Raw genomic sequence first — 19,639 nt, forward strand, 5'->3', positions numbered from 1 at the left:
AAGGATAGTTGGGACAGTGCTGTCATCTCACAAACCACCCGAACCATCATTGATATCCATCCATGGAGCAGTGCACGGACGATGAAGATGCAGCCTCTTAGTGATGCACGAGTTACAGCCGCCAATGCTCCAGTAGTTTCAGCCCCTTTCCTTCACAAATACTACAGCATGGGATTTAAGAAAGATGCTTACGGAATTCTCTTCTCCCTCCCAAAACATTTGAAAGAACCAACACATTTCCCACAATCTGGGTTTTTTGGCAAATGGACACTACCCCATACAGACCAGCCATCTGTTCTTACGAAAAATATACCACAATTGCTGAGACAAGGTCTTGTGTAATAAAGTTAGCACTTGCACAGTGACAAAATGGTACCCCGTATAATGGCAAAGAGACTGCACTTCATTTTAAAATACAGCACATTTGTATTTACTCTTGACTGCTAGTTGTAGCATATTCTGGAGATTACAATTTCTGTTACTAACCTCAGTTTTGCTTTCCTGTCTAATCCAACAACTCCCCTCACAATCTGCTGGCAAAACCCATAGCACATGAACAGGACTGAGTTTTCTGCTATGTTGGCTACAAGTGCTGGAGTGGTCCCTTTATAGAAGCCTCGCAATCCAACTTGTTTATATGTCTTCACAATACATTCAATGAGTCCTTTATACATGCTGGGAAATGTTTGCATCTTCACCTTAGCTGTATCAAAGGGCTGGCCGGTTAGCACACATGCAGTCCCACCTGAGGAAATAGAGTATCAACATTCAACAGCCCCTTACTGATCATGTGAGCGAATATGCAACATAATGAAGAAAGCCTGTTTTGTGGGAAACAAAAAACATGCAAAATGCAGAGAGGGAAAAATTCATCACTGGCATAATTAGGCCCAACTCAATCAACTTTGGTGACACCAATGACATTGGCTCTTGCAACATTTTTTTTTTAAGTTACAGAAGTACCAAATGAAAAAAGATCAATGCTTGATTTAGAACATTTAGACACTCGTTCATAACACAAGGCCATCAATTCATATATTGAATAGATGGTGAAATAAGAGTTACCAGTGGAATTAACATTCTGTGTGTGTTAGGCAGTCACCTCATCAGATGAAGGATGAGTAGATCTGAATGATGTGAAGAGATTGTGCAAGAAACTAAAGCAGCTGAATGTGTGAATCCAGCACCTTTAGTTGTTTTTGAGGCAGGGAGAAGGTACATTTTGTTTTGAAGGGGTGATTCTCATTAGTACCCAAACTCTGAGTGGAGCCAGTTTGTATTATACTGCTGCTGCTCTGTGTATACCCTGTCACAGGGTGAGCCAGAGGAACTCCAATCTGAGCTCCCACGCTGCTTCATTTTCCTCACAGGTCAGGTGATTGCAGGCTACACAGCTAACCAGGCTTGGAAGCAGGATATGACACTTCCTGCACTCACTAGGGGAGGGATTAACTAAGGACAGCAGAAGCTGGCTGGGGCAGATGTGGCTCCCTGTTGAGAGAGCTGGGGCAGGTGCCTGTGATGGGCTCTGTTGAAGCCCCCTGAGGCAGTCTAGGGTGAGGGTGGGGAAAGAGCAGTGAAGAGTCTGGAGAGAAACCGGGGGTGGCTCCTCACTGAGAGGGAGCCAGGAATGTTGTCTGGAAGTAGCTTGGCTGATGACTGCTGGAAGAGGCCAGGGAGAAGGCGGCTTCCCTGGAGAGAAGTGAATATAGGAAATGGCATTAGGAATCTGAAGCCGGGGAACTGAGTTGAGAATGGATGGCTGGTACAGGGTCCCAGGGCTAGAGCCCAGAGTTGGAGGTGGTGTAGGAACTCCTGCAAGGGGCAATGAATTTGTGAGCCCTCAGATAAGGGGCAGAGGCCCAAGTTAATTCCCTCTTGAGCAAGGGCTGAAAGCCTTTAGAAAACCCTTGCCAACCAATGGCAACTAGGAAAACCCTGCTTACCAACAGGAAAGACTTAGACGCCAAGGATAGCTTGGGCCTTGGTATAAGGGGAGAAGAAGTCCTATTCAACCAAGGAGAAGGACTTGTGTGTCACACACCTCCTACACAGGACTGTGGCCGACTGAAGGTAAAAGTACTTTTTTACTTTTGTTTAGAATTTATTTACCCCAGAAGAAAAGGACTCATTTTGGCCAGAGGGCCAAGTTACCCCAGCAGCCAAGCAAGACATCTCCAGAGAGAAATCTGAAGCATGGCCACACACTTAACAAGGGACTGGATAATTGGATCCCTACAACATCTTCTGTTAATTGGTTTGCTAGCCTAGTACACTGTCAAGTCAGCTTCTGTTGAATGGCAGAGATCCAGCTGAGCACAGCAGGAACCACCACAAAACAAGAGCGAGGCGTACACAGTGAGCTTGCAGCAAGAGGGAGAAAACATAAAGGAGATCTTTAAAAACGCTAGAAGATGAGGAAGGAAAGGAAGATTAACAGCAGCCTATTAGAACAAAGGAGGAGGATTATAAAGCTAATCGAGTAAGCAAAGCAAGAGCAATCTCTTTATAAAGGATTTTAAGTATCAAAGTGATTGAGAAGTTTAAAGGCTTTCGCTTCTTCATCCTGTTTGAAGTTAATATTTGAGTTGCAACCAAAAGAGGAAATTGAGCAAAGAACTATAATCTACCTTTAAACCTGCTTACCTGTTTACTGACAGAAAACAGGCAGATTTCCCTGAATAGTGGATGTAATTTGGGGGGAGGAAGGGGAGATGGGGGAGAAATGCCATCAGCTTTGGCACATCTCTTTAAATGAAAGCTAGGTTTCCTAGCCCTCATGATAGCCAAGATGGCACTGTATTAGCTTTCTTTCACAAAGTTATCTTCCTAAGTCTGAAGACTGACTGCTCTGATGCTGACTAGAGGTGTTAGTTTTTGCGCTGCTGCTGTTTCGACCCTGTGAGCATCAGTGAAGCGGACCAAAAAAAAAAAAAAAAAAACAACAAGTGATTTCACTGTTCTATTGTTTGGGACAGCGGCAGATCTTGCTTGTGAATCACTACAATAAGGACCCAAAAGCAAGGTAGAAGAAATAGCAGAAACAGGCTGCTCTAGGATGGGGATGAGGTAACGGGAAATAAATAGAAGGCTCCCTCTCAGCCAAAATGGGCCTTTGTGTGGAAACCTTCACATTTGTCTCATACCGAATAGCCACAGGCCAATATAAAACAAGTATACCTGGGCAGAGTCAAGGGACAGTAGCTTGGTAGAAACTCCAGCAACCTTCTTTTAGAGGTGTTACCCCTCAATAATGGTAGCTGCACCCCCCTCTTCCCTCCACATGCCACCACCTTTCATACTGACCTCTGGATTTAGACCCTGGATCACAGGTGTCTTGTAACATTTGAGTCATGGCTAATACTCTTGGATCCATGGCACAAACACAGGGAACATTCCTCGAATACTGACTATCTACACAGCACCTAAACACCCCCGGTGGGCCCATGCCAGCCGACTTGGACTGTGGGGCTGTTTAATTACTGTGTAGACTTCTGGGCTCAGGCTGGAGCTCGAGGCTAGCTGGGTTTTTTTCTTTGCTGTGTAGACATACCCTGAAGTAGCTGTATTATAATATGCAAGAGATGTGATTAGATGGCTAATGTGATGAATTTGTTATTAGTAGAGCACCAGCAGCAGTGTTAGGCACTGTACATAGATATGTATTTTCCATCCTCTTTGTATAACAACTTAAAAGTTAATTTATTTCTCCTGACGTTTCATCCTTACCAACTATATTTTAGGTGATATGAGAAACTGATATTTTCATTTGTGGCTAAGTGGAAGAACAACTTGAGTGAACTGCTGACCTTACGTTACATTATTCAGAATACCATAATGTTTCCTCATCTTCCAAAGAGACTTTCTGAATGTGGATTAAAGAGATAACCCTTTAGATAGCTTTCTGCCCCTTTCAATTAGAGAGAGTTTTTAGGACTGAAGCATTATCTCAATCACTTTGCTTGCACATGGTGTTTGCCTTTATTGCAAAACTTTACTTGTGACTGACATTTTGAAACTCATGTGGGCATGAAAATACACATTAGATGTACTCAGACCTACTCTTAGAAAATCATTAGTCTGAAAGAAGTTACATATTTACTTGTTGGCATTGGTTTCAGTGGAGTGATATTAACCTATCAGATGTTTGCAACACTGGGCTAGGTCAGTTAGTTCCCTTCTTCATCTCAACATCTTTCTTCAAATGTGGAAGATGTGCCTCTTGTACAGATTTTCAATTATTAACAGTGCCAGTATGACAAATCACCATTACTGCTAAATGACTGCTGATTGCTAAATCAGATTAATGTCTTTACACATGTGAGGAGACTTGCTTTAAGAGCACAAGCTTGTTTGTATCAGATTCTATTTTCAAAGTTTCTGAGAGTTCTCTCCAGTATTACCTGCTGCACCTGCTGTGAGGTCGATGGCAGCTTGAATGGCGGGATTTGTCCTCATGTTTCACCCTTGCTTATTGGCTGCTATGGAATAAGAAATCTCCAATGACAGAGAAGGTGTCGTGATATGTATGCCTAACATGGAAAAGAAAAAAAACATTAGAACTACAGTTAACCTGCATATTTCAGCTAAACTACTTTCTGCCAACCACCCATTATGCCCATATAGCCACTTCTATTCATCTTCTCTTAAATCAAGAGTTCTATGGCAGAGAAAGGATGGTCCAATGGTTAGGGCCATAGCCTGGTACTTGGAAACCCAGGTTCAATTCCCTGCTCTACCAAAGATTTCCTGCGTGACGTTGGGCACATTACCTAGTCCCTCTGTGCCTCACTTCCCCATTTTACAAATGGGAAGAATAGTACCTTTTACTTCAGAGGGATGCATTAAGATAACTGCACTAAAGTTTGTTAAGAGCTCAGGTACTAGAGTGGATGCCATATAAATACCTCAGACAGATATCAGTATCACAAAGGATGACAGGAATACGTAGGAAATATCTGGAAAGAGGTTTGGTTGTCTTGTGTTCCCAATACAAGTCTTTTTAATGGAAGCCGCAGATTTAATTTACAGGATGCTGCCCAATGTGGATTTTATTTGGTTGTGTGTCTCAGGAAAGTGGTTGGCACAATAAATACCCTACAAGGGCAACGTTTTCAAATAAAACACCCCTCATTAAAATAAATCTGCAGATCAATTCAAAGGCTATTTCAGGAGGTGAAAGGATTCATTTTGGGCAACAGAACCAAGTTAGAAAATGAAATATTAAAGACTTAAACGAGTTTGAAATTCAAAGATCTACATCCAGGGGTAGTGATACTGCCAGCCATATATTCAGTATGGTACTTTTAAAAAATGAGATACAAAGAGTGAGCAGTTGTACTAGCAGAGTATTCCCTTCCTTACATTAATTTTTATTTTTTTCAAGTAAAGGGGAGATCTACAGAAGAATTAAAACACTCCTAATATGTACTGTATAAATATTTCATCCAAAGTGTTTTGGGGGCTAGCTGATAAAGAAATGGAGGGGGAAAGCAACTCAACATGCAGGGAGGGATAAATTCAGACAAGGGAGTGTAAGAACAGTTGTACCGCATCCTTTCTAAAGTTCTGTGATGAACAGACATGGGTTTATAAGAAACATTTTGAAAGGTCTGTTCCTACATGCCTGTTTATTATTTTGACAGCTGACAAATTGTGTGCCAAATAAATATTTACACTTATGAAAGTGCTGATTCTTTCCATTTTAGAAAGGTCTGGCTTGTATTAGGCTGAATATAATGGGATAAAAAAATCAGCCATTACAAGTACATACAGTATTTCTGAATTATATTTAAAGATTTGAAAGGTATTATTCCCATTAGCATAGTTAACTAGCTACTGTTATTTCAAGATAAAAAGGCTCCAAGATTGTTACACTTAATTATCCTGAAATTAAGGTCATTACTGTCCTCAAAGCACTTTGTGATTTAGCCCCTTTGATCTAGTTGAAGAGCAAAAGAAAAAAAAAATCAAAGAGACTAAAGAGTCTCTGAATGAAAGGAATCACTATGAAGTAGTGAGTCTCTCACTGCAGTGGAACTTGCATTATTGCTACACTGCACTAAATGTAAAGGAAACCATACCAAGCCACAAACTGAATATATGCTCATTTCCAATCCATCCTGCTGATGAGATTTATCACAAACTGGGAAAGTGAAGGCAAAACAAGGAAGTTTTTTTCAAATAAAAGAGTTAAGTACCCAGCCATAGCACTAGATTTAACATTACGTAATTAAATCTAAAACCCCATTTATTGCAGAGGTAGTCAATAGGCAGACTGCAGGCCAAATCCGGACTGCCAGACACTTTTGAACAGACCCTGAAATCTTTTTATTTACTCCCCCCCCCATTTCTCTGGAGTCTGGACCTTCACTATACCTTGACCAAGAAATTTGGACCTTGACAAAAAACTAATTGACCATCCCGGTTTATTGATACCATTTATAATCTTATAGATTTCTCTGAATTTGCAGTAATAAATGACTGGTGCCCTAAAAATCACCAAAAGATTGTTAAAATAGCAATCACTCATTCAGACTGCAAATCCAAAAAAAATCTAGGAGTCATGCAAGATCTTCAGGAAATTAACATTTAACAATTCTGTTGCCTAGAACTGAGTGTCTTCCATCCAAGGACCTCAAAGGACTCTCCAAATACTGAATGATTAAGCCACAAGTCCCTCCTGCAAAAGAAGTACTAATGCCCCGCTTCAGAGACCAGGAAGAGGGGGCATGACTTTTGACTTGTCAAGGACACAGCAGGCCAATGACCAAAGTAGAATTTGAATTCAAGGGCCATAAAGGTGCCATTTCTTGGCTGAGGCTCTTATTCTTCACCCCAATAAGAATGAACTTGTTTTTTTCATTATCAGAATGCAAGCTTTGAGAGGAGTAGAAGCATAAACCTGAGGCTGTGTTACTGTTTCAATTTAGGTAAAAGAGGTTAGGCTTGCAGAAGCTGTGATAAACTTTCCTACACTACCTTAGTTAAAAAAAATTCAACTCACGCACATTACATGAATAAAACAAAGGGAGGAATCCACCTTCAGAGCTTGTGGTCTCAAGGGAAGGTGGGAGAGTGTTAGGCTATATCTCCATTTAAAATGTTACCCCAGATCAGCTGTGCCACTGTAGCACTTGAGGGTAGACACTTATTACAGTGACAGGAGGAGTTCTAATCCACCTCCCCAAGAGGCAGTAGCTAGGTCAACAGAATAATTCTCCCATTGAGCTAGCACTGTCTACTTGGGGACTTAGGTCAGCTTAGTTTTTTTTTTAAAACAAGCTTTTACTAGTTATGTGCACATCTCTATCTTCCATGAATATTCTAGCCTGTACACATTTCTAAGCAAATGCTGCAGAATACCCACTGAAAGCAAACTGGGTAATTGTAATCATCACTATTTACATCAGAAGCACAATTCTAAGGGACACTCTCAAATTAGGCACTCAGATCTATACACTTAATTGAAACACCTCCAATTTCTAATACACACAACGATCTGCTTGTAAGTTACAGACCAAGCACTATTGGTGGAAGCCAGGCAGTTTCGAACAAGGAATTACTTCGGGAAGCAAGCTGTTTTGTGGACAAGTCACAAACAGAAGGGGCCAAATTTGCCCAGTAAGTCACCGGCCAGCTCTAACGGGGTTGAACTGGGGCAAGTCAACTGAATCAGCGTCACTGGCACAAGTCACTGCCAAAGATGCTATGGCCTGTACTGGAAATCGCGCCTAGGACCGAGCTCCGCAGTCACAGCGGGCGTGTAGCCGCGTGTGCATGACCCTCACTCTCTCGCTCACGGGGTGGCAGCTCATTAGAAAGGCTGAAAAGGTTATTCCTCGCGTCTCCCTCGCCGCTCTCACCACGTGACGGGCCCCTGCTCAGGCTCCGCGCTGCAGCGGCACCGGCGCAGCCGGGATGGCGGCTCAGGTGCGGATCACGCCGGCTGGAGCAGCTCTGGCTCCAGGCACCAGCCTGTCGCTGTGCGGTGCGGCGCCCGCGGGCCCCAGCAGGGAGGGCGCTGAGCGCCGCCCGCGCACAGGGGCAGCGCAGCAGGGGTTAGTCGGTGAGGCCCCCGGCCCCGCGGCAGACACGTGCGCAAAGGAGGAGCCGGCTGCCAGCGCCTCCCCGGCCGGCCGGCTCTGCTCCCCAGGCCCAGCCACTCACCCAGCGCGCGGCACCAGCCGCGCCGCCCGGCCCCTCCGCCGCTATATAGCCGGGCCGCGGGAGGCGGGGCCCGGCCCAGCCCAGCCCGGCTCGGAGCGCCGCGGCCCCGCCCCCCGGCCAGGGAAGCGGAACTAGTCGGGGCCCGCCCCGCGGGGACCCTGCTGAGAGGCGGCGGCAGCGCCGCCTTGCGCCCCCCGCGGCGGGGGCTGGGAGGGTGGGAAGGAGGAAGCGAAGGCGTGGCGTGTGCGTGGAGAGACGGGACGGGGTGTCTCCCGAGAGTGGGGCTGTGGGGGTTGGGGAGAGCGGGGGCTGTCTGGGGACGGGTGGGGGTTTGGGGAGATTTGGGGCTGTCGGGGGCCGGGGGCTATGGGCGGGGGTTAGGGAGAGCGGGGGGCTGTCAGGGACAGTGTGGGGTATTGCTGGAAGAGCGAGGGGCTGTGGGGGACGGGTGGGATGTGGGGTGAGCAGGGGCTGTGAGGGTTGGGGAGAGTGGGGGGGGGCTGTCGGGGATGTGTGGGGTGTTGCTGGAAGAGCAGGGGCTGTCCGGGGGACAGGTGTGCCATTGGATAGAGCAGAGAGCTATTGGGGCAGGTGGGGTATTATGGGGAGAGCGGGGGCTGTCAGAGGGGCAGGTGTGGTGTTGCAGAGAGGAGGGGCTGTTGGGGAGGAGAGTGGGGCATAGCAGAGGGAGACGGGGATTATTGGGGGGACAGGTTAGGCCTTGGGGAGAGCGAGGGTTGGGTGGGGCATGGTGGGGGAGTAGGAGCCATTGGGGGAATGAATGGAGCACTGGTGGGGAATAGGGAGTTTTCGGGAGATAGATGGGGCATTGGAGTGAACAGTGGGTTATTGGGATGGATGGGGAACACAGGGCTGTTGGGGGATGGTGGGGGAGCACTGGGATGGAGGCAGGGTGGATATGTGATGGGGAAAGTGGGATGGATGTATCATGAGGGTTCAAAGCATTGCAGGGAAGCAATGGAAGGGTATGGTGGGGGTGACGGTGTGTGTGTGATTGATATAGGAGGAAAGAGAGAGTGGGCTAGTGGGATGTTTTTTTACTTGTTAAAAGGGCAAAGGCCTTGCTATAGCCAGCTCACTTTTATGAGCACTTAAGTGTCATGGAAATAATGGGAGAATATCAAAGGTGCTGTCACAAACAGGCTGGATCCCCAGAGCCAAAAGTCAGTGGAGCTGCACAGGGGCAAGGGTCTGCCTGCACTGATCCAACAGCAGGACTGGAGCAATGGTCTTTTTCTCAAGAGCAGTGACTGGTGACAGAGGTAGACCAAATAAGCAATCTGAACACTACAGCAGCCAGGATTTCCCTGCTGCCATATGGCAAGAAGCCTGCACCTGTTTTATCTAATCTGGAAATTGTTCCCTGCACTCTGCACAGAGTCCACTTTCTTGCTAAGGAATCTTAAATTATGGGCAATAAACAAAAATTCCCTGCCTGTGACCTCTCCATGACTTGTATTATATGCCCCTGAGTAAATCTTGGGTGGTCTAGGGCAGAGGGCGGCCGGGGGGTACTGCAGGTGCTCTGGGGTGGGGTGGCGGCGTGGCCTGGGACCCCTGCTGTTGCTGGGGGAGGGGCAGCAGGCACGGCTTGGGACCCCTGCTATCAGTGAGATGTAGTTTTACTTCATAGAGGCATTTAGTCAGAAAATTACATACCTTTCGATAATAAATTACAAATGTACTTACAAATGGATCGAAACAGAACTTTAATGGCCTGATCCTTCAATTATACCTATAGGGAGACCCTTTGAAATCAGTGGGGCTCTGTGCATTGTATGAAAATATACTTCCTTTTGTTTGTTTTAAACCTGCTGCCTATTAATTTCATGTGGTGACCCCTAGTTCTTATGTTATGAGAAGGAGTAAATAACATTTCCTTAATTACTTTTTCCACACCAGTCATGATGTTATAGACCTCAATCATATCCCCCCTTAGCTGTCTCTTTTCCAAGCTGAAAAGACCCAGGCTTATTAATCTCTCCTCACATGGCAGCCGTTCGATACCCCTAATAATTTTTGTTACCCTTTTCTGAACCTTTTCCAATTCCAATATATCTTTTTGGAGATGGGGCGACCACATCTGCATGCAGTATTCAAGATGTGGGCGTACCATGGATTTATACAGAGGCAATATATTTTCTGTTTTATTATCTATCCCTTTCTTAATGATTCCCAACATTCTGTTCGCTTTTTTGACTGATGCTGCACATCGAGTGGATGTTTTCAGAGAACTATCCACAATGACTCCAAGATCTCTTTCTTGAGTTGTAACAGCTAATTTAGATCCCATCATTTTATATGTATAGTTGGGATTATGGTTTCCAATATGCATTACTTTGCATTTATCAACAATGAATTTCATCTGTCATTTTGTTGCCCCAGTCACCCAGTTTTGTGAGATCCTTTTGTAGCTCTTTGCAGTCTGCCTAGGACTTAACTATCTTGAGTAGTTTTGTATCATCTGCAAATTTTGCCTCCTCACTGTTTACCCCATTTTCCAGATCATTTATGAATATGTTGAATAGGACTGGTCCCAGTACAGAGCCCTGGGGGACACCACTATTTACCTCTCTCCATTCTGAAAACTGACCATTTATTCCTACCCTTTGTTTCCTATCTTTTAACCAGTTACCAATCCATGAGAGGACCTTCCCTCTTATCCCATGACAGCTTACTTTGCTTAAGAGCCTTTATTGTGGGACCTTGTCAAAGGTTTTCTGAAAATCTAAGTACACTATATCCACTGGATCCGCCTTGTCCACATGCTTGTTGATCAAAGAATTCTAGTAGATTGGTGAGGCATGATTTCCCTTTACAAAAACCATGTTGACTCTTCCCCAACAAATTATGTTCATCTATGTGTCTGACAATTTTATTCTTTATTATAGTTTCAACCAGTTTGCCCGATACTGAAGTCAGGTTTACTGGCCTGTAATTGCTGGGATCACCTCTGTTTTTAAAAATTGGCATCACATTAGCTGTTCTCCAGTCATGTGGTACAGAAACTGATTTAAATTATAGGTTACAAACTACAGTTAGTAGTTCTGAAATTTCACTGAAATTTGAGTTCCTTCAGAACTCTTGGGTGAATACCATCTGGTCCTGGTGACGTATTACTGTTTAGTTTATCAATTTGTTCCAAAACCTCCTTTAATAACACCTCTATCTGGGACAGTTCCTCAGATTTGTCACCTAAAAAGAATGGCTCAGGTTTGGGAATATCCCTCACATTCTCAGCCAGTAGGCAAAGAATTCATTTAGATTCTCCACAAGGGCCTTATTGTCCTTGAGTGCTCCTTTAGCATCTCAATCGTCCAGTTGCCCCACTGGTTGTTTAGCAGGTTCCTGCTTCTGATGTACTTACATTTTTTTTTTGCTATTACTTTGAGTCTTTGGCTAGCTGTTCTCCACATTCTTTTTTGGCCTTCCTAATTATATTTTTACACTTCATTTGCCAGAGTTTATGCTCCTTTCTATTTTCCTGACTAGGATTTAACTTCCACTTTTTAAAGGATGCTTTTTTGTCTCTCACTGCTTCTTTTACTTTGTTTAACCATGGTGGCACTTTTTTGGGTCTCTTATGTTTTTTAATTTGGGGCATATATTTAAGTTGAGCCTCTATAATGGTGGCTTTTAAAAGTTTCTATGCAGCTTGCAGGGATTTCCCTTTTGGCACTGTACCTTTTAATTTCTGTTTAACTAACTTCCTCATTTTTGTGTAGTCCCCATTTTTTAAATTAAATGCTACAGTGTTGGGCTGCTGCGGGACCCCACTCGTTATGCCCTTCCAGCATGACTGTGAACCACTGATAACTACTCTCTGGGAATGATTTTGAAACCAATTATGCACCCACCTTATAGTAGCTCCATCTAGGTTGTACTTCCCTAGTTTGTTTATGAGAAGGTCATGCGAGAGAGTATCAGAAGCCTTACTAAAGTCAAGATATACCACATCTACTGCTTCGCCCCATCTACAAAGCTTGTTACCCTGTCAAAGAAAGCTATCAGGTTGGTTTGACACGATTCGTTCTTGACAAATCCATGCTAACTGTTACTTATCACTTTATTATCTTCTAGGTGTTTGCAAATGGATTGCTTAATTATTTGCTCCATTATCTTTCCGGGTACAGAAGTTAAGCTGACTGGTCTGTAATTCCCCGGGTTGTCCTTATTTCCCTTTTTATAGATGGGCACTATATTTGCCCTTTTCCAGTCTTCTGGAATGTCTCCTGTCTTCCATGACTTTTCAGAGATAATTGCTAATGGCTCAGATATCTCCTCAGTCAGCTCCTTGAGTATTCTAGGATTCATTTCATCAGCCCCTGGTGGTTTGAAGACATCTAACTCGTCTAAGTAATTTTTGACTTGTTCTTTCCCTATTTTAGACTCTGATCCTACCTCATTTTCACTGCCATTCACTATGTTAGACGTCCAATCGCCACCAACCTTCTTGGTGAAAACTGAAACAAATAAGTCATTAAACACCTCTGCCATTTCCACATTTTCTGTTATTGTCTTTCCCCCCTCATTGAGTAACAGGCCTACTCTGTCCTTGGTCTTCCTCTTGCTTCTAATGTATTTGTAGAATGTTTTCTTGTTTCCTTTTATGTCCCTAGCTAGTTGGATCTCGTTTTGTGCCTTGGCCTTTCTAATTTTGTCCCTACATACTTGTGTTGTTTGTTTGTTTATATTTGTTTATATTCATCCTTCGTAACATGTCACTTTTAAAGCTGTCTGCCATTATATGATGTAATTGAAGGGGCTCTTTTTCATTTGACTGTTTCTGATCAGATCCTACCTGTATTTTATCATCTTCCATCCTCTCGTCCTTACTAGAACATAGAGAATCTCCATTATTAGCTCCTCCCCTAAGGGATGTCTCTGTCTGAACCACATGTTACTTCGCACTTGTTGGCTTTCCCCTAGCCCTTAATTTAAAAACTGCTCTACAACCTTTTTCATTTTAAGTGCCAGCAATCTGGTTCCATTTTGGTTTTGGCGGAGCCCATCCTTCCTCTATAGACTCCACCTTTCCTAAAAGTTTCCCCAGTTCTTAATATATCTTGTAGTAAGAGGAGGCCCTGAGATATAAACCTTGGTATCAGAGGCCTGGTATGAGGCCTAAGGCCTGAACTAAAGTAATGGTCAAGACTTTGCTAACATAAAGCAAAGTTAAGCTGTGAGCCAGAGGCAGGCCCTGCTCACAGAAGCTGGCAAGGAAAGGGCTGATGCTGCAAAAAGAGACATACCTAAAAGGTACTGAACACCAGATATCAGAACATTCGCATACTTAACATTCCACACTCAAGGAACAAGCTGACCCATCCCAATGACAGAGGCAAAAGGGTAAAATGATAGATAGAGTTGTTTTGATCGAACCAACATGTACAAGGTGAGAGGCGGCAGCTTACTACGTAGAGGGGTTGTACCTTGCTACGTAGAGGGGTTGCACCTCAGTACGTCAGGAGTGATGTGTAACTTGTTCGTACCTGTGTATAAGAATGTATCCCTGGGGTGGTGTCTTTGTCCGGGCGAGGGGGCAGTGGAAAGTCCCGCCACTGAGCCAGGTCCATTGCCAAGAGGCACTTTCTCGTAGTATGCCCGGTAGACTAAGTAATCTACGGGGAACTGCAATTGTGTCCAAGGTCACAATAAACCTAGTCGATGTGACTTTGCATCTTACTAGACTCTGTGGTTATTGGGGGTTCTCTTCGGGTCTGTAGTGTCAGCTATCTGCGCAGAGCTGGGGCAGCACACAGAGGGAACACACGCACGCAGCCGAGTGATATCAACATAGGAGAAAGCAGAGCACCACACTGGTAGCATCTCACAACACTGGTGACCCCGAGGTGACCTCCTCCCTACACCATTGTCTCATCCATACATTGAGACCCTGCAGTTCTGCCTGTCTAACTGGCCCTGCGCGTGGAACTGGAATCATTTCAGAGAATGCTACCATGGAGGTCCAGGACTTCAATCTGTTACCTAGCAGCCTAAATTTGGCCTCTGGGACCTCTCTCCTATCCTTCCCTATATCACTGGTACCTACATGTACCACGACCACCGGCTCCTCCCCAGCAGGGCCGGCTCCAGGCACCAGCCTACCAAGCACGTGCTTGGGGCGGCACTTGGAGAGGGGCGGCGCTCCAGCCGGCTGGGGAGAGCGGGGCCGCGGCTGGGCTCTCTGCCCTCCCCTCGGTGTTCCGGCCGGCCGGGGAGAGCAGGGCCGCCAAGAGCGGGGCCACCCTCCCCCAGCGCTCTGGCCGGCCGGGGAGAGCGGGGCCACGGCCGGGCTCGCTGCCCTCCCCTGCCGCACTCCCCGCCGGGAGAGCTGGCCCTGCTCCCCAGCACTACACATAAGTCTATCTAGATGTCTCGAGAGATCTGCAACCTTCACACCAGGCAGACAAGTCAACATGCGGTTCTCCAGTCATCGCAAACCCAGCTATCTATGTTTCTAATGATCGAATCCCCCATAACTATTACCTGTCTCTTCCTAATAACTTGAGTTTCCTCCCCTGGAGAGGTATCCTCAGTGGGTACAATAAACTGGATAACCCCCACTCTGTTGCTGGATTTCTGCCTGCATTCTCTTTTTACTCCTGCAGCTCTCTTGTTATCTCAATAAGGGCTAATGATATTTAACACATTATCCTCTGTGTCATTAAGGCAAACGCGGGGGGTGGGAGGGAGGAATGGGTTTGTGCCCATTTTTGCATGTATTTGAGGCATAAAGAAGGGCTGAAAGGTCTTTGTCAAGCAAAAATATTTTTTTTCTGCCTTTTTAATTCAAAAAATGTAACTCTTGTTTTCCCTGTTTTAGTCACCTTGAAATGACCAAGCTGTGTGGATCAGGAGCTGTCTTATGCCTCAGTTACAGAGGCAATGGAGTTGAATAAAATCAAGTGGTTTTCTTCTAACTATTTATTAGACTTTGGGTCAACTAACCAACTGTCAGATTAGGGAAAAAAGGGGGGTGGGGGGTATTACTTTCCCAAGCTCTGTCCACAACTCTAGTTCTATCTGTAACCTACGCTGCATCCACTCTTGACATCACTATAAGATATCAAACTCAAATGTCACTCCCAGTAGATTGTGCAAAAATTCATAATGTAATTATCTTTCTTTTAATTAGGAGTGAAATAATTAACAAGATTGATATCTATACTGACATCATTAGACTTTAGAATGAACACCTCACGTTGGCATCCTATACCTCGCAGAAAGATGGAAGAGCAGAAGCCGCACAGGTTTGCACTTCTACAATACATCATGAGCCATTGTACCTGAACAGGTCAATGCTTCTGGGAGATGCCACATGCCTGCAGCCCCTCCTAAGCTGCCCAGGTGTGTGCTTGCATTCATGCATGCACACACATCTCCACAGGTGGTGGCTTAAGGCCACAATTGTGTCCAAAAAGTAAAACTGACCAATGCTAATTTTGTTGCCCAAGCTGAGTGAAGTGTAATAAATAAGCATCATAAATGCCAGAAAGAAAAGTAGACGTTTATTTGTCCTTCAGTGTACATCTATTCTAGGGCTTTGATAACATAGTTATCGACAATTTTAAATATGATTGTTACCTTAACATTCCTTTAAAATAATGTGAGTATTCCTCTAAATATCAAAACTGTTAATGAAAAACAGAACTGAATATAAACAATTGCATATTAAACACTTTGTTAATTAAGTGATTTTAGTCCTTCAAGTAGGAGTTACTTTTCAGTCAGAAACTATTTTGGATTGTTTCCCTCTGACTTGCTGTAGGATGGTGGTGCTGTTGGAAAAATGAGTTGATTGAGAATTATCTAGCCTCTACTACTAATGAAGCTCATGTCTTAGAATTAAACTACAGGCTGTCTGCAGTCACGGAGTGTCTCATGTCAAATGTTAACACCATGCCTTGATTACTGCAGGATATACATTATATGTTAATACACAGAGGTCACATTCTTTGTGTAGCCCATAAGGTGTGCTCTGCAGATGCTTGGACCATGTACAAAAGATTTAGAAATCAAATATACTGTCCTTGAAACAGAATAGTAAATTGTTTGCTGTTAGTTAATGTATTTGTGTAGTGCAATACTGTAACGTCAGTGCTGCCACTATGTAGCTAATGACGTTATTTGCATTCTCCTCTCTGAGATGCAAATAATAATGCATGTTAAAGGTGACCTGGAAACTTTAAAAAACATGGAGCTTATGCCCCTTTTTTGTTTCTTTATAATGTATGAATGCCTGAAAGGTTTAGACAATTAAAAAGGCGTGGGATTGTATTTTTTTTAAATTTGAAAAATATCAACTCTATCTTCAGTGGAAGTTTCCCTGAAAGGGTCCAGAGAAGTGGATGGAAAGCCTTAGCCCTTAATTGAAAATGATCAATATTTAACAAAAACAGATTTTTTCCAACAATTTTGAATAAAAATATGCTTCCCCTCTGAGTTAGTTTTCATTTTTTTGGTACCTATGATCAGAGGTAAAGTAACTTAAAGGACTTACCGGTACGCAGGGCTAGAATCCTCAGCAGGGGGCGGGGCCTCAACCGGAAGGGGCGGGGCCTTTAAATCCCTGGGGCCTTTAAATTGAGATTTAAAGGGCCTGGGGCTCCACTGCAGTAGTGGTGTCTGGGAGCCCCGGGCTCTTTAAATCACTGCCGGAGCCCTGGTGCTCCTGGCCGCTAACCAAGGGCTCTGGCAGTGGGGCTCTGGTGGTGATTTAAAGGGCCCGGGACTCCGGCCACTGTGGGGAGCCCCGGGCCCTTTAAATCGCTGGCCTCGGGAAGCTGCCCTCTGCCAGTATGGTCGGTTGTGTACCAGCTCTTGCTGGTACGCCGTACTGGCTTACTTTCACATCTGCCTATGATGTAAACCTGGTAGGTGTTTAATTGTCCACAGAGTCTTCCAGGAAAAACAGGGTAGTCAGACTGTGAATGGGTGAACATTCTCTGCATGCCCCCCTTGCGACACTGGAGCTATGCCCCATCTTAATTTCCCGCAGTGGAACAACAGATTTCAGATTTAACTGTCATGAGGCAAGAAGAAGCTGACATACATTAACAAAAATACCATCTCCTTTTAATCAGTCTTCAGTTCAGAAATCCTTACAACAAGGAGCTCTCTCTCTCTCTGCTCCATTTTCTGTTATATGGCCCAGACTCCAGGTAGGGCCAGGACTCCTTGATTATCCTCAGGCTGCAGACCTTAGACTGCATCCAGCCTGTCCCTTAAAAGGGTTATATCTTAGAATCATAGAACCACAGGGTTAGAGGAGACCACACAGATAATCTAGTCTAATCCCCTAATGCAGGATTTGTTGTGTCTAAACCATCCAAGACAGATGGCTACCCAGCCTCTTTTTGAAACCTTCAGTGAAGGAGATTCCACAACTTCCCTAGGCAGTCTGTTCCATTGTCCTACTGGTCTTACAATTAGGAAGGTTTTCCTGAGCTTTAATCTAAATCTGATATGATTGAACCCATTGCCTCTTGTCCTGCTCTCTGTGACAAAAGTGAACATTTTTTCTCCATCTTTCTAATGGCAACCATTCAAGTATTTGAAGACTGCTAACGTGTCCCCCCTTTATCTCCTCTTTTCCAAACAAATTAAATATACCCAGTTCCTTCAGCCTTTGCTCATATGGCTGCATTCCATCCCTTTGGTCATAGGTGTGGGAAGTCTGGGTGCAGGGGGTGCTGCAGCACCCCCAGATTTTGCACCCAGCATTCCGGCCCCCGGCCCTGCGCCCTTGCCATCAGGGTCCCGGCCGCCAGCCCCTCTGCTGCCCAGGGGCTCTGCCACCTGCCCTGGGTCCCGCTCAGCCACCAGCCCTGGGTCCTGCTCGGCCGCTGGACCCATATCTGAGGGCTCTGCTGCCGGCCCAGGGTCCTGCTCGGCCGCCAAACCCGGGGCTTCCGCTGCTGACCACCAGCTCCGGCCCTGCCGCTGGGTCTGGGGTCCTGGCCACCAGCCCCATGCCCAGGGCTCCGCACCTGCCCCTAGCTGTGACCCCAGCCTCCGCTGTCTTACCTGTGTCACATTATTGACTTGAACTGGGGCCATATAGAACATAGTTGCAACCAAGGTCCTGTAGTGGCACCAAATCTTGTATAAAGGGGGTCAAATTAGGTGTCAAGACAAGGTTTTGGTTTGCTGGTTATGATTATGCTGTCTATACGTGCTGTCAAGGCTGCTTCCCCACTTTGAACTTTAGGGTACAAATGTGGGGGCCTGCATGAAACTTCTAAGCTTAACTACCAGCTTAGATCTGGTCTGCTGCCACCACTCTCGATGCTAATTCCCTTCCCTGGGTAGCCTTGAGAGACTCTTCACCAATTCCCTGCTGAATACAGATCCAAACCCCTTGGATCTTAAAACAAGGAAAATCAATCAGGTTCTTAAAAAGAAGGCTTTTAATTAAAGAAAAGGTAAAAATCATCTCTGTAAAATCAGGATGGAAAATAACTTTACAGGGTAATCAAACTTAAAGAGCCCAGAGGACCCCCCCTCTAGCCTTAGGTTCAAAGTTACAGCAAACAGAGGTAAACACCCTAGTAAAAGGTACATTTACAAGTTGAGAAAACAAAGGTAAACTAACACGCCTTGCCTGGCTGTTTACTTACAAGTTTGAAATATGAGAGACTTGTTCAGAAAGATGTGGAGAGCCTGGATTGATGTCTGGTCCCTCGTAGTCCCAAGAGCGATCACCTTCCCAAAACAAAGAGCACAAACAAAAGCCTTCCCCCCCCCCAAGATTTGAAAGTATCTTGTCCCCTTATTGGTCCTTTGGGTCAGGTGTCAGCCAGGTTACCTGAGCTTCTTAACCCTTTACAGGTAAAAGGATTTTGGAGTCTCTGGCCAGGAGGGATTTTATAGTACTGTACACAGGAGAGCTGTTACCCTTCCCTTTATAGTTATGACACGTGCGTATCAATTTTGTAGTTGAAGTTATGAATATTGGCTCTATACTGTCTGTATTTCAAACTTATGCTATGCTTCTGGGAGACATCCCAGACAAGTTGGTGTTAGCTCTGCCTAGCCTGCTTGATGGCCCATTAAGGACCATCAGTTATACAATTGACCCATTGAGAGAAGGCAGATACGCCTTGTAACTCAGCAAAGTATGCAGAAACTTGCCCATGTGACTCCAGACTCAATTTTTGCTATAATTTTCCACAGTAAGAACGAAGAGGTGTTCTTACACCTGGAAAAGACTATAAAAGGCATCCGAAAAAGTGGGCTGTAGCCCACGAAAGCTTATGCTCTAATAAATTTGTTAGTCTCTAAGGTGCCACAAGTACTCCTGTTCTTTTTGCGGATACAGACTAACACGGCTGCTACTCTGAAACCTATAAAAGGCTGATGTCTCATCTCCATCTTGTCTTCAATCCTGCTTCTTACCTCTGGAGGGACTTTACTACAAACTGAAGCTCTACACAAAGGACTGAAT

General features: G+C 44.9%; 1 long non-coding RNA gene across 5 annotated transcripts; it reads right to left on the reverse strand.

Annotated features, from left to right (window-relative positions):
- Window positions 1-9: 9 nt before the first annotated feature.
- LOC135980881 (uncharacterized) lies at window positions 10-18,833 on the reverse strand. Of its 5 annotated transcripts, none has more exons than XR_010597802.1 (3): window positions 18,813-18,833; window positions 4,404-4,532; window positions 10-745 (listed from the first exon to the last, which is right to left on the reverse strand). It is a non-coding gene; the product is annotated as an uncharacterized LOC135980881 (long non-coding RNA). The 5 variants fall into 5 exon arrangements; XR_010597799.1 differs by lacking the exon at window positions 18,813-18,833 and adding an exon at window positions 8,170-8,291; XR_010597798.1 differs by lacking the exon at window positions 18,813-18,833 and adding an exon at window positions 7,866-8,163.
- Window positions 18,834-19,639: the final 806 nt, after the last annotated feature.

Source organism: Chrysemys picta, chromosome 1 (assembly GCF_011386835.1).
Source record: "Chrysemys picta bellii isolate R12L10 chromosome 1, ASM1138683v2, whole genome shotgun sequence".
In the NCBI taxonomy this organism is placed as follows: Eukaryota; Metazoa; Chordata; order Testudines; family Emydidae; genus Chrysemys; species Chrysemys picta.